General features: G+C 45.3%; 1 protein-coding gene across 3 annotated transcripts in view; it reads right to left on the reverse strand.

The window, feature by feature from the left end:
• Positions 1 to 15,727, reverse strand: part of LOC103812267 (AN1-type zinc finger protein 5-like) — a 33,492-nt gene that overhangs the window by 9,059 nt on the left and 8,706 nt on the right. The window lies entirely within an intron of this gene.

Genomic DNA, 15,727 nt, shown 5'->3' on the forward strand with positions numbered 1-15,727 from the left:
ATCCTTCCTCCACAACTAAAACATATTCCAAAAACGAAAAGCAGGTAACATGCAGAAATGGGCAACTAAAAGGTCCCAACACAAGGAGATTTTACAGGTTCTCCTAAATCAGAATTGCTCAATTTATTACTTGACACAGATAACACCTGCAAAAAGTAGGCATCCACCCACTTTTATGCCAGCAGAGTTAGATCTAATAATGGGTTTCAGTAATGAAGTCCTCCAAGTAGCTTTGCATAACAGCTAGAACAGGGACAACACCATTTAACTAAAGCTCACACATAAAAACAACCCCCCATTTTTTCATCAAACTGTATCTCAAATGAAATATAAGTTTTAGTTCTTCTGACATAAAATTAATACCCACATTCATCAGATACTATCCTGACAACTGCTTGTCACAAAAAGCTCCCTCTACTATACATTAAACAAATTTTATGCCAGAAATCATACTGTGTTAATCATCAGGCAAAGTACTCAAAGTGACTGCCATGGAATAAATCACTAGACAAAAGCTGAAATGATGGTAAGAAAATGGTTGTTACTGTCACCTGCAGACCTGCCTCCTCAGTACCAATAACCCTATTCATATGGAGCAAAGCCTTTTATCACCAGAACATGTTTTACTGCCTTAACAGAGGTCCTGTTGGCAGGTAGCTCTCTTCACCACCATGGTTATTTCTCTTGCCAACTACCAACTCAGATTACCAGATGAGGTTTGTTTCACTTCAATTTTAGGAGACCAGATCTCCTGCTACAAGGCTGAAGAACTTGGGAGCAAAAAGAAGTTTCCAGAAATTGACATGATTTTTTAATTTTATTAAGCAATACAACAATAAGTTAACCACAGGCAGTGTAAAATGCAGTGCCATCAGAAACAACAAAACAGGCACAGGGGATGCCATTCAGAGGGACCAGGACAAGCTCAAGAAGTAGGCCCATGTGAATCTCCTGAGGTTCGACAAGGCAAAGTTCAAAGTTCTGCATTTGGGTCAGGACAACCCCCAATATCAATACAGGCTGGGGGATGCAGGGATTGAGATCATCCCTGTATAAGAGGACTTAGGGGTAGTGGTGGATGAAGACCTGGATGGCAAAGGCATGGACTGGGAGAACAAATAAGCACCCACTGCAGGATAAGATCAGGTTTGAAAGCATCTAAGCAACCTGCAGGTGCACAAGTCCATGGAACCTGATGAGATACATCTGCAGGTGCTGAGACAACTAGTGGATGAAGTTGCTAAGTCACTATCCATCATATTGAGAAGTCATGGCAGTCCAGCAAAGTTCCCATTGACTGGAAAAGGGGAAACATAACCCCCATTTTTATAAACAAATAAGGAAGACCCAGGAAACTACAAACCAGTCCATCTCATCTCAGTGCTTGGCAAAATCATGGAGCAGGTCCTCCTGGAGACTATGCTAAAGTACATAGGAAATAAGGAGGGGATTGGTGACAACCAACATGGCTTCACTAAGGGCAAATCATGGAGGTCTTTATGAAAGGGTTACAGGATTGGCAAATATGGGAAGAGTGACCAAAAAAAAAATCTACCCGGGCTCATGCAAAGCATTTGGTATTGCCCCACACAACATACTTGTCCCTGAAGTGGAGAGATGCAGAGTTGACAGATGGACCACTTGGTAGATAGGAAATTGGCTGGATGGTTGCACTCAAAGAGCTGCGGTCAACAACTCAATGTCCAAGCGGAGACCAGTGCACACTGGCATGGACCTGTTCATATAAGTCCAGAGAAGAGCCACTGAAAGGTTTCAGGAAGGAGGGCTGGAGCACTTCTCCCATTAAGACAGGCTGAAAGAGTTGGGGCTGTTTAGCTTGGAGAAGAAAAGGTTCAGGGAAGACCTTAGAGCAGCTTTCCAGTACTTAGAGGGCCTACAGGTAGGCTGGAGCAGGACATTTTACAACGACATGTAGTCATAAAGCAAGGGAGAATGGCTTTAAATTGAAAGAGGGTAGGTTCAGATTAGATATTAAGAAGAAATTCTTTACTGTGAGGCTGGGGAGGTCATGGCACAGGGTACCCAGAGAAGCTGTGGCTGCCCCATCCCTGGAAGTGTCCAAGGCAAGGTTGAATGGGGCTTTGAAAAACCTGGGATAGTGGAAGGTTCCCTGCCCATGGCAGGGGGGTTGGAACTATACGATCTTTAAGGTCCCTTTCAACCCAAACAATTCTACAATTCTATTATCATAAATCTGCTAGGATAAGGAACCAACCTAATCCTAGTACAAATAGTGCCTGAAAAATAAAAAGACAAACAAAACCCCCACAAATACAACTGTTGCACTGTATATTTGGGAACATATAAGTTATTCGGTCGGTAAGTAAAATGCATCTTCAAAGCAGACAGAGGGAGAACAGCAAGGTTACTAATGATTAGAAGTAAACCACAAGCCACAGCATGACAACTGTTTAACTGACACAAAGAAAGGTCCTGCAAATAGGAAGACTAATGCTACTCTGACCCCAAAGTATTAAACCCACAGTGACTCTGAAACTTCTTAAAAAGCAATAATCACTGTACTTACAGGCTCAAGAACAATGCATCCCAATGAACAAGGAATCAGACAAAGGGGACAAGAAACCTGCATGGATGAATAAAAAACTCCTGTCATTACTCAAACATAAGCAGGAAACACACAGGAGGTGGAAGCAGGATCAGGCCACTTGGAATTAATATAAAGAGGTTGTCAGACCAAGGCCCATCAAGAATTAAATCTGGCCAAGGATGTCAAGGACAACAAGAAGGACTTCTTCAAATACATCAGTGATAAAAGGAAAACTAAGGATAATGTGGAACCATTTCTAAATGGAGGGGGGACCCCAGTGATAGAGGACTCAGAGAAGGCAGAGTTACTAAATGCCTTCTTTGCATCAGTCTGCACTGACAAGATCAGCGCTCAGGGATCTTTGACCCAGGAGACCAAGGTAAAGCTATGTTAGAAGGAAGACTCCCTTGGTCGAAGAAGACTGGGTCCGTGAGCCTGCAGTGCCTTTGTGGCCAAGAAGGCCAACAGAATCCTGGAATGCATTAGGAAGAGCATTGCCAGCAGGTTGAGGGAGGTGATCCTGCTCTTCTACTCAGCCCTGATGAGGCCACATCTGGAGTAGTGTCCAATTCTGGGCTCTTCAGTACAAGAGAGACATGGAGCTCCTCTCTTATGATGAAAAAACTAAGGGAGCTGGGCCTGTTCAGCCTCAAGAAGCAATGACTGAGAGGGGACCTCATCAATGTCTATAAGTATCTGAAGGGAGGGTGTCAAGAGGATGGAGTCAGGCTCTTCTCGGTAGTGACAACCAATAGGACAAGAGGCATTGGGCAGAAACTGGAACACAGGAAGATCCACCTGAACATGAGGAAGAACTTCTTTACTGTGCAGGTGACAGCACAGGGACAGTTTGCCCAGAGAGGTTGCAGAGTCTCCCTCCCTGGAGATATTCAGGAACTGCCTGGACACAATCCTGTGCCATGTCATCCAAGATGACCCTGCTTGAAGAGGGAGGTCAGACCAGATGACCCACTGGTCCCCCTTCCAACTTGACCCATTCTGTGGTTCTGTAACTAGACTGTCAGAACTGACAGTGGTTTTCCTTACACAAACCAATACAGCTGGAGCAGTTCATAAAGGACTGTATCCTGTGCGAGGGACCCATGCTGGAGCAGGTAAAATGTGCAAGAAGGAAGGAACAGCAGAGAACAGTTATGAACTGACTGCAACCATTTCCTCCTGCATTACTCAGAATATAGGGAAAGGAGGTAGAAGAGTCTAGAAGTAAAGATGGGTCTAGGATGAAAGGGGTGAAGGGAAGGCATTTTTAGTTTTCTTTGTTTCTTACTATCATGCTCTATTTTTTTAGTTGGCAATAAATTAAATTAATCCAGAAAGGACTACTAAAGTAAAAGCAAGGTTTCAAAAGCTTCCTGTATACTCAAACAAATTAGCCAAAACAGTACCTTATCATTTAAAAAAAAATGCATGAACTTCCTTCCACAGTAATAGGAAGCAGTAAGCATGCCAACAAAGACTGAAATGCCTGAAAGCATTAAAAAAAAAAAAGCTTTAAGCATTCTAACTACTTTTACATGAAGGTAAACCCCAACTCCTACCACAGAAGGGCTGGGAAAGATAAAACAGAAGAAGGGATAAAGGTAATAGACAAAGAGCACCCAAAAGTCATCAGAAAAACATACAGCACTTCCACAGCACCAGAACTGAAGACTATACTACAAATTACATAATTCTTGTGCTGCACATTAACACAACTGAATTGTATATAAAGTTTGAGTCAATAAGATGGACAGTATTTATTATGCTTTATCAAACTTGAGAATAAATATTTTATTATTTAGAAACTGCAACTGCTATGCTGATCTACCTGTCCATGATAAAATGCTAAAGAATAAACTGTATATTCAATTTGATGCCAAAGAACTGGGATAAAATTATTCTGCAGCATGAAACTAATCTCTCACATGCTCAACAGGCACACTGAATATTTTTACTCTTACATCAATATAACAGATACCCCTGTTAAGTATCACACTAAAATATGGTTTAGATTGGCTGCCATCAAGACTTGATGCCTTTTGCACATCTCAAAAAGATACGATAGCACGTTATTCGCAACAAGCACAGGACCAGCAGTTTGGTCTCCAGACTTATTCTTCAGGATAGATGGCTTCAAGACTTCAAGATTATTAGCTCCATTTCAGAATTGTTTCAATTGAGGGCATCTACTTGAGCTACAGCAGACATGGGAAATGGGAAGGTAATTTTGAACACAAGACAAAGTTGATATATCTGATGATTTTATTGACAGCCACAAAGGAGCTGTCTAGAGATAGCACCCACATTTAAATACTATAGCCATGTTTGAAAACAAGTCAGAATCAGATATTAAAACAAGAAGCAAGCAATATAATCTATCATCTTGAACATTCAATAGCTCATAAGATATTCAGCATATTACTCAGAATATTCTCTGTACCACACTGTAAATTTCATAGCTACTGGTTTTATCTGTAACATAAGTGAGGGCATCCCTTAACAGGGTGTTGCATGTAAGATAGCTGTGGTGTTGAACATTAAAATAACACATCATATTGGCTTGGTATGGAGCCAAAAGAAAAATGAGCTAACCATCATCTCAATAATTTCATTATTTGACAACATTCAGGAATAGGAAGAGCAACCTACAACATGGATGGAATAAGACTCTAAGTTCAGTGTTTGTGGAAGAATTTTAACACTTATTTTACACAAGAACATATATATTTCAAGTTCCAGTTCACCTTCTTCATAGGCAGCACTATTGCACAGCTGTGGCTTCACCACATTGCTCTGTAAAACAATGCTATCACTGGGTTCAGAAAAATAAGGTTTTTGATAGGCACACTAGACTAATTAAGTCTGGAAACACTAACAGCTTTGAGAGATTTATCCAGAAAGGTAGTGACCCACAAAAATGCTAGAAATATGCTAGGACTTGATACAATATGATTATTTAAACATATTTGTTTTCACAACAGTTGAGTTTTAGTGCTCAATATGCAAGTCAGTGTTGTGGTGCGCATCCGATTTCCAGTTGTGTTATATTCCCTGTTTGTATTGTTCTCCCCATTTTGTAATGTTCCCCCCAGTTGTAATCCTAAACCTATTTTGGTGGTTCAGTCCTGGTTTCCCCCTTTCCCTGAAATGGTTCCCTCCCAGTCTGGGCATACTGCCAAGCCCTTGTCTCCACCCCCGTTCCCTTAGCAACCACCCCACTTGTTACATTTTCCCCTCCTCCAGAGCCCTGTCCATCTTCCGGGGCCCTGCCCATTTCTCCAGAAACTTCTCCCTTCCTCACAAGGTGATTGGGCAGGTGCTCCGGGCCCCTCCCTAGCTCTTATATCATTAGTTCTCGCCCGTGTCAGTTATGTCCGATTCCCCTCCTCAGTTTCCCCCATTGGTTCTTGTACCTATGTTCCACCCCCTTTATATACTGCTGTTGCTCTTTGTTCTCTGCCTTTTCCCGCCTGGATCCCCTGGAGACAATAAACTCTGGACTGCACCAGGCGAGTTAAGACCCTCTTTTCTCTTAAGCTTCTCCGCCTTGCCGCTCCTCTCGATATTGCTGCCCTGTCGAAGGCGCTGCCCAGACGCCCCGGCGCATCGGGGTAGTGCCCCCAGCTGCTAGCTGCTGCTGTGCTCCCAGCTAGCCGGCGCCGCCTCCCCCCCGCTCTCAGGGGAGTAAAGTGCACTCAACGCAGCAGCGCGGCAGCTTGGCGCCAAAGCGTCGGGTCTGAGGAGATCGCCGGACCCCGCGGCAGGAGTCAGCAGCCTTGAGAGGAGTTTCGCCTCCTTTTCGTCGTTTGCCGCTTGCTCCGTGGACGTTAAGCTACCCTGTGCCGTGAGCAGACCCTGTTTTAAGGGTAGCGCTCCGGACAGGGATCAGATCGACACCTCCCGCACCCAGGAGCCGATCCGGGATCGAAGCTGCGGACCTCGGAGTTTTTTCCCCGCTTTCCCGCTGGTCAGGGGTGAGTAACTCCAGCTTCCCAACTTCGGGAGTTGCCCCCCCGCCCTATCTCCCGGTTTCACCTGGTCGAGTCAGAGGTTTCGCCCTCGGCTCGGTGAGGTTGGGGCTAGCGGTTGGGGTTTTTTGTTAGCGTATTTTTTTTGTTTTTTTTTTTTTTGTTTCACTCCGAAAGTTTGTTTTTGCGGGGCAGAGATGGGTGGCAAACTCTCTGTCCCCCAGAAAAGAGTGTTTCTCCAAGTTGTGGATATCCTTGGGGGGAGGGAAGTTAATATAATTAAGCGGGAGTTAAAAGATTTAGTTATATGGTTGTTCACTCAATTTCCAGAGATCTCCCCCGATTTAGTCAATGAAATAAAATTCTGGAATTCAGTTGGAGACAAATTAGCGCAATTAGAATCTAAAGGGAGATCAAAAACCAAAAAATTAGTTTATTGGAGCTTCCAAATTATAAGAGCTTGAAGAGAAAAACAGAAATTGAAGGAACAACCACCCTCCAATTCGTGTTCTCCCTACCCCCAAGCCCCGGACCCTTGTTCCACCCCTTCTCTCCCTGAGAACAGAAGAACCCTTAGGAGAGCAGCTCGCGAGGGCACCGCGCCGGCTTCCTACCACCTGCCGGGCTCTCCTCAGGGTTCCCTGACCCCCCGCCTCCGATGTCCTGGCCAGACTTTGGAGAGCTCTCTCCAATCCCCCGACTCCTTTTCCCCTAAGTCCCCAGTTGTTCATCCCAAAGTTGTATTTGCAGTTTCAGAGGGCAGCAGCCCCCAGACCTTTTCACAAAATGGCTCCCATGGAGCCCAAAATGGCGGCGACCGCATGGCTTTTCCCGCCATCAGCTTTTCTTCTCCCCATAATCCTTTTCTTTCTCCCGCCAACCCTTTCCCCGCCCCTTCCCATTTCTGTAACCCCGCCCCTAATTATGTTAATTCTCCTCCCAATCCCCTGCCTTCCTACACGCCCCTTTCCCCTCCTTCTTCCCAAGCCCCGCCTTTTGCACACGCCCCTCAGGCGGAGCCGACTCCATCAACTCCACCTCCTAGCTCCACCCTGGTTCCCACACCTGGCCCCTCCCCTTGGCTTCCGGGTTCCCACGCCCCGCCTCCCAGTTCCCACGCCCCGACTTCCGGGAGTGGAGATCAAGATGATTCGAATTTTACTCTGCCATCTTTAATAACTGCAGCTCCAGTCTCTTACCAGAGAGACGGTGAAGGGCCCACCCGAGCGCAATGGACCCCATTCCCCCACTCCACCATCAAGGAGTTGTGCAAGGCTCAAAAGGAGTTTTCCCGAGAGAGCGAATACTTCCGGGGACTCCTCCGGGCCTCTTTATTAGATACAAATGTAGTACCCGCCGACTTGCGGACGCTTTTTTCATGTCTCCTTAACCCCACCGAATTTTTGGTGTGGGAAGAAGCGTGGAAAAAGGGAATAAGGGATATTCTTCCACAATTGTGGGAAAATACCCAGACTGCCACAACTCCTAGTGGTGAAGTTGTTTGTACCGACCTACTGGTCGGTCTTGGGAATTCGGCCGACGGAGCTGTTCAAGCCAGAGTCATCCCCCGTTTAGTGCTCCGGGAGAGTGCAAAGGTGGCCGAGCGAGCTTTCCTAGCACTCCGCCCTATCACCCAGGAGCCCACCTTTTCTAAAATTTTGCAGGGGCGAGGGGAACCATTCATTCTTTTTGTTGAGCGTCTCCGCAGGGCTATTGAACAACAAGTCCAGGCGGAGAGCGCTCGACCTGAAATCCTAGTGAAATTAGCGAATGCTAACGCTAACACACCCTGCAGAGCTGCAATCTTGAGTCTCCCGTTGGATCCACCACCAACCATCCAGAAGATGATTGAAGTCTGCCAGCGAAAGGTCCCATCAATCCTCAGGGAGGACCCCGGAGCAAGACCACCAGCCCGCCGGGTGTCCTTCGCTGAGGCGGCAGACTTCAGCAGAGACGTGATGACCACACAACAGACACCGACGCAGAGATGGAAGCCAAGCCAAGGACAGTGCCACCTGTGTGGCGATCCAAGCCATTGGATGCCTGACTGCCCCCTGCGAAGCCAATTTTACGAATTCAGGAAGAGGCAGGCAGCATCCACAGAGGGGAATGAACAACTGCCAAAAAACTAAATTATGAGCGCAACCCCTCCATGCGCAATGATACAAATATGGCAGGAAGTAACATCAATAAAGGGGGGAATTTAGGGAGGGGACCCCTATCCCGCACCTCTACTTTTCCATACTCACCGGACATGACATTTTCACCTGACAAGACTTTGCCAATTCTACCATCCGCATTGTGTGCCTTCCCTTTCAGGTTGCGCCTCGCTGACACCCTCACCATCGCAAACTCCTTGCACACGTCAGCCATGGTCGAGTTCGAAGCACCAAGTACCTGGTACCAGCGCAGATGTAAGTGTATCGTTGTGGGAGACACAAAATTCACTCCCCCGGAAATTTCCATCATTCCGGGGGTGCTGCCATCACTCACTAACAAATTTGCTATAACTGTTATTTGTGTGCATCCTCCAGTCATCTTGCCCAAGGGCCAAATCATTGCCCAAGCCATCCCAATTTTTCCACCTGAGTCACAACAGTGTGAGCCCGAGCTGAACACCTCACCCCCTTTGTTTGAAGCCTACTGGTCTCAAGTTTTGAGCCATGAAAAGCCTCGACTCACATGCAAACTCTTAAAGAATGGCCAAACGACCAAAATAAATGGGATGCTTGACACGGGGGCAGATGTGACGATCATCCCCGCAAGGGAATGGCCATCACAATGGGAATTGCAAAGCGCTGCTGGGCGAATCCAAGGTGTAGGGGGCTTCCAATTGGCAAAACAGTCAAAGAGCGTGGTGCAAATTATGGGGCCAAATGGGCAATTAGCTTCAGTCCGCCCATTTGTTTTAGACTATGCGGAACCCCTGTGGGGGAGAGACGTTTTAGCCCAATGGGGAGCCACAATTGACCTGCCTAAAGCTCCCCAGGTTTTTCAGTAGCGGCCACTGAAGAGCGCCCTACCCATAAATTGACCTGGAAATCAAACGAACCTATCTGGGTAGAGCAGTGGCCGCTCAATAAACAAAAACAAAAGGCGCTCACGGAGCTCGTGGAAGAGCAACTGAAAAAAGGTAACATCGTAGAATCCATGTCACCGTGGAATTCCCCCGTCTTTGTTATCAAAAAACCAAACAAAGACAAATGGCAACTCCTCCACGACCTCCGCCATATTAACAACATTATTGAAGATATGGGAACTCTCCAACCAGGGATGCCGTCCCCGACCATGCTCCCCCAAAATTGGAATTTGGCCGTTTTAGACATTAAAGATTGCTTCTTCCAAATTCCCCTTGACCCAGACAATGCTCAGCGCTTCGCCTTCACGGTTCCCACCATCAACCGTGAAGCCCCAGGGAAGAGGTACCACTGGAGATTCTTGCCTCAAGGCATGAAAAATTTGCCTGTGATTTGCCAGCGGTACGTCTCTTCCTTGCTGTCCCCCGTTCGCGCGGCAGCAAAGAACACCATCATACTTCATTACATCGACGACATTCTAATTTGTGCTCCTGACGATGACACACTTACCCACGCTCTTGCCCTGACAACCGATGCGTTGACTTCTGCAGGGTTCGAGCTTCAAGAAAGTAAAATTCAAAAGATGCCACCCTGGAAATACCTTGGTCTCGAAATCACTAAGCGGACCATTGTTCCGCAAAAATTGGCAATTAACACTAAAGTGTCCACTTTGGCAGATGCCCAACAGCTGTGTGGAGCTTTGAATTGGGTAAGACCTTGGCTAGGCATCCCTACAGAAGACCTAGCCCCCCTTTTCAATCTTTTGAAAGGGGGGGAAGAACTTGGTTCTCTAAGGACCCTTACCCCAGAAGCCGCCGCAGCCTTAGAAAAGGTACAAAAAACCATTTCACAGAGACAGGCACGTCGATACCACCCAGATCTGCCTTTTAAGTTTATCATCTTGGGATCACTGCCGCACCTCCACGGTTTGATTTTCCAGTGGGATGAAGCAGCAAAAACATCCCAGGACCCTGGCTTAAGGGACCCTCTCTTGATTATAGAGTGGGTGTTCCTCAGCCACCACAGGTCCAAAAGAATGACATGGCCACAAGAACTGATGGCTGAGCTGATCCGGAAGGCTCGCTTCCGGATCCGGGAACTGGCCGGTGACGACTTTACATGCATACACATGCCAATTCAATTGAAATCGGGCCAACTAACCAAGGCCATGCTGGAACATCTCCTCATGGAGAATGAAGCTCTCCAATTCGCTCTGGATTCCTACACCGGACAAATTTCAATTCACAAACCGGCCCACAAATTGTTCAATCAGGATGGTCAATTTAAATTATCTCTAAAAAGAATTCAGAGCCGGAAGCCCTTAAAGGCTTTGACAATATTCACTGACGCGTCCGGAGCATCCCACAAGTCTGTGGCGACTTGGAGGGATCCTCAGACTCAGCAATGGAAGACCGATGTCGCTATAGTTGAGGGATCACCTCAAATTGCTGAGTTGGCCGCCGTCGTCAGAGTCTTTGAAAAGTTCTCCGAGCCCTTCAATTTGGTGACCGATTCGGCGTATGTAGCCAGTGTGGTGTCCAGAGCGGAGAACGCAGTTCTCCAGGAAGTTTCCAACATGGCCCTCTTCAAATTGCTCTCGAGACTTGTACAGCTGGTCTCCCGTCGAGAGCAACCATTTTATGTGTTGCATGTGAGGTCCCACACCGACCTCCTGGGGTTCATCGCAGAAGGGAATCGGCGTGCTGATGCCCTGGCTGCCCCTGTTGAAATGGCCCCGCTCCCCAATGCCTTCCAGCAAGCAAAACTCAGCCACCAGCAGTTCCATCAGAACGCGCCCGGCCTGGTCCGTCAATTCCAACTGACTAGGGACCAGGCAAAGGCGATTGTGGCCACATGCCCACAGTGCCAGTCCTTCCATCTCCCTGCCATCAATGCTGGCGCTAACCCAAGGGGGCTCCACAGCTGCGAGATCTGGCAAATGGACGTCACCCACATCCCGTCATTCGGCAGATTCAAATATGTGCATGTCTCTGTCGATACCTTTTCTGGGGCTGTCTACGCTTCTGCCCGCACAGGGGAGAAGGCTGCAGATGTCAAAAAGCATCTGTTGCTGGCCTTCTCCGTGTTGGGCATCCCTAAAAAAATAAAAACAGACAACGGGCCAGGGTACACCTACAGGGAGTTCCGAAGCTTCCTGCAGGAGTGGGGAGTAAGTCATAAGACCGGCATCCCTTACTCCCCGACAGGGCAAGCCGTGGTTGAGCGGGCCCACCAGAGCCTCAAACGAACCCTAGAACACCAAAATGGAGCAGTGAAGGTGGAGTCCCCTCAGATCCGACTTGCCAGGGCCTTGTTTACAATCAATTTTCTTAACTGCAGCTTTGAGTGCCTGAACCCGCCCATCACGAGGCATTTTAACAACCAGAGAGCAACCCAATTTAAGGACAAACCACCCGTCCTAATTAAGGACCCAGAAACCTGGAAAACTGAAGGGCCCTTTGACCTAGTGACGTGGGGTCGTAGATACGCTTGCGTGTCCACCCCCACCGGGCTCAAATGGGTCCCTTCAAAGTGGGTCAGACCCTTTCTTCCAGGAAAAGCACACAAATCCAACACCTCGCCCCAAGTGACCCAATCCGCCTTGAGGCGAAAACGGAAAGTCCATGTTGTGTCCGGTGCCCCCCAGGCTGAACCATCCACCTCAGAACCCTCAGTCCTAACGTATTTCCTTCGTCTATTTCAGTTAGAACCCGACTTTTAATTCTAAGCATAGTTTTTTGCCTCACCTACCCGGTTGACACCTGGCCAACTGGGGGATTTCTGAGTGGGTGAGCTCCTTGTTAAAGACTGTTATCCTCATTATTTTTGTTCTCCTATGTGTTATCCTGGAGTTTTCTATTATTTATAAATTACTACTTCGCCTTTTGTTCGCCACCACGCCGCAAGTCAATCATGCAACAGTCTCCCCTTCTGCTAATCTTCAACAAGACTCACCTTATGAAGAGATGCAACCTTCTACGACTACAACTGCCTCACAATGGTTTTCAACTCGGAGCCCTTCCAATGAGCTTCAAGAACAAGTATCGACTAGTTCTGAAACTAGCCTTTAAAAACTTATTTCTTTTATTTGTTTTTCTAAACAAAAAAGGGTGAGATGTTGTGGCGCGCATCCGATTTCCAGTTGTGTTATATTCCCTGTTTGTATTGTTCTCCCCATTTTGTAATGTTCCCCCCAGTTGTAATCCTAAACCTATTTTGGTGGTTCAGTCCTGGTTTCCCCCTTTCCCTGAAATGGTTCCCTCCCAGTCTGGGCATACTGCCAAGCCCTTGTCTCCACCCCCGTTCCCTTAGCAACCACCCCACTTGTTACATTTTCCCCTCCTCCAGAGCCCTGTCCATCTCCCGGGGCCCTGCCCATTTCTCCAGAAACTTCTCCCTTCCTCACAAGGTGATTGGGCAGGTGCTCCGAGCCCCTCCCTAGCTCTTATATCATTAGTTCTCGCCCGTGTCAGTTATGTCCGATTCCCCTCCTCAGTTTCCCCCATTGGTTCTTGTACCTATGTTCCACCCCCTTTATATACTGCTGTTGCTCTTTGTTCTCTGCCTTTTCCTGACTGGATCCCCTGGAGACAATAAATCTCTGGACTGCACCAGGCGAGTTAAGACCCTCTTTTCCCTTAAGCTTCTCCGCTTTTGCCGCTCCTCTCGATATTGCTGCCCTGTCGAAGGCGCTGCCCAGACGCCCCAACGCATCAGGGTAGTGCCCCCAGCTGCTAGCTGCTGCTGTGCTCCCAGCTAGCCGGCGCCGCCTCCCCCCGCTCTCAAGGGAGTAAAGTGCACTCGACGCAGCAGCGCGGCAAGTCAGCTCTCCTGTATGAATCTTTTATTGCCATTTTAAAATCTGCTTAAACAAAACAGGTTTCTTCGAGGCTTCTACTACGCCTCACCAACTTAGTAATAGTATTGCTCTGATGCAATAATCAGCACAAGGAAATAAATTAGTTATATAAGGGGGTTTTGGCATTTAGTTCCTGTAAGTTAGCATGGGGAAAAAACCCCACAAATTTGAACAATGTCTCTAGAATATTTTGGGTATATTCTGACTATGGTCAAGACTGAACAAAAATCCTTAGTTAAGAAGTGCAGAAGCAGATCAAAAGCCTATAAAATGCATTATATAATTAATGCCCAATTATGGAGTTTTGATAGAAAGGTATTTATATTTCATTGACTTCTACACAGTTGATCAGATAAGCAACTGAACACATGCCACAATTCAATTACAAAACTACAACAAGCAACAAAGTTGAACTAAGAAACTATAAGTTAAAATATAGTATGTTAGACATTTAAATTATAACCAACTAGGCCAGTTATATCTGTTATGCCTTTCCTCCTTCAAATGCTAGGATATGATTCATTGCCTTCAGACCTGATTTGTTCTAAATGAGAATCCAGATTACAACCTCAACCTGAGAAAAACGAAAGAAAATACAAGCCTGTTAAGATTAATTTTATTCAACTTCAGAACCCTCTGGAATCAGATGCTTAAAATCCGAACAGCATGAGAGTATTCTTTTAGCCCACAGACTTGAAGACAATTGTGCAGACCTAACTATTTAGAACTTTGACTTGGAGAATAAGTCTTCATAATGCTTAAGAAAAGAAAAACCCAAACTTACTTTGCTTGAAGGCTACATTGTTTGTTCCAGACCTACCATCTAATAGACAGTTATGAAATTCAATTGCTAAGGTGAGACTACAGATAAAACTAAAGTATTTTCATTAGCAACATCATGACAGGCATTAGCTTAGAGAATTACATCTCAGAGAAAGTATTAGCTTTGTTTTACAAGGTGACATTAATTACTACTATTGTTTCACCTCCTCAAGAGAGACCAACACATATTGGATGCTGCAGAAAAAGAGAAAGGAAAAAAAAGAAACTAACTCAAACACAATAGGGATTTATAAAAAGTTGAGGCCAGCTTTTTTTGACTGCAAGACACAGGATCAATATACTAGTAAATACAGCAGACACTTGCTGTATCTTAAATGTCTGATAAACTCTTTGTAATCTAAAAACAGCAGACAAAGGCACTATTCTGCGCTGTATAAAATCTGCTCCCAACTTAACTTTTAGATCAGCTGAAGACTGTTTCAAGAATTTAGGGATATGTACTAAGGAAGACAATTTTGTTATAGAAGTTTGTTTCCCAAACTTTTAAATTCCATAGTCATTTTCCCTATTATCTCTACGCAAGCTTTAACAGAGCTTTGACTGGTTTCAACTCCAAGTTTCAAGCTGCAAGATTATTATCTTGAGTTGCTTTTAGGGATTTTTTCTTCCTCCTATTCTAATCAATAGAGTGCTGTGTGTGACACTACCATTTAGTTGCCCTGTTATAAAAAAATGAATATTGAGTCACACAAATAGAAGACTGGCCTTTATAGTTAGCCAAATGACAAATCCCTATTGGCAGTTTTAATAAGGCAAAATTCAGATATTACTTGACCACTGCTACCAATTTATGTTTTCCTTTCCTGCCTATCACTTTTTCAGGTACCAATACATAACAAGACAATATGGGTTTATAAATATTGTAACAAAGTATAAATTTCTAAGTTACATACAATAACTCTTTAGATAACACCAGTTACAGGAAGCTGAAACATGTAAAAATCTCCTCAGTCTGTACATAACCAAAAAAGAATATAGTAAAAGCAACTGTAATTTATTTCATGTCACAATTTTAACTTAACATGACAACTAAAATTGTAAAAATCTGTGAACAAAACCTGAGCAATTAACTAGTAGCTGTAACAGCAGTCCTAAACAAAGATGCCTGTATACAGTGCTGAGTGGTACATTCTGGAATTTTCAACACAAAAGAAGTAATTTTATCTTCAGTTGTAGCAAACACATTTTCCTATTAAAAATCAGCTTTAAGACTTTCAGAACTATTAAAATTAACAAGTATCAATATCTATAGATATCAAACCTGTACATTAAGATATCCATTTGAATAAACTGCCATATAATAAAAATGAATTTGCTCCCTTTATAAAATTGAACATTCTTACAAAGCAATTAATGCTGTAAGTACTCCATATCCACTCAACAGCATTTTAGTTATATCTACTGATTACTC

Source organism: Serinus canaria, chromosome W, assembly GCF_022539315.1.
Source record: "Serinus canaria isolate serCan28SL12 chromosome W, serCan2020, whole genome shotgun sequence".
NCBI classification, from domain to species: domain Eukaryota; kingdom Metazoa; phylum Chordata; class Aves; order Passeriformes; family Fringillidae; genus Serinus; species Serinus canaria.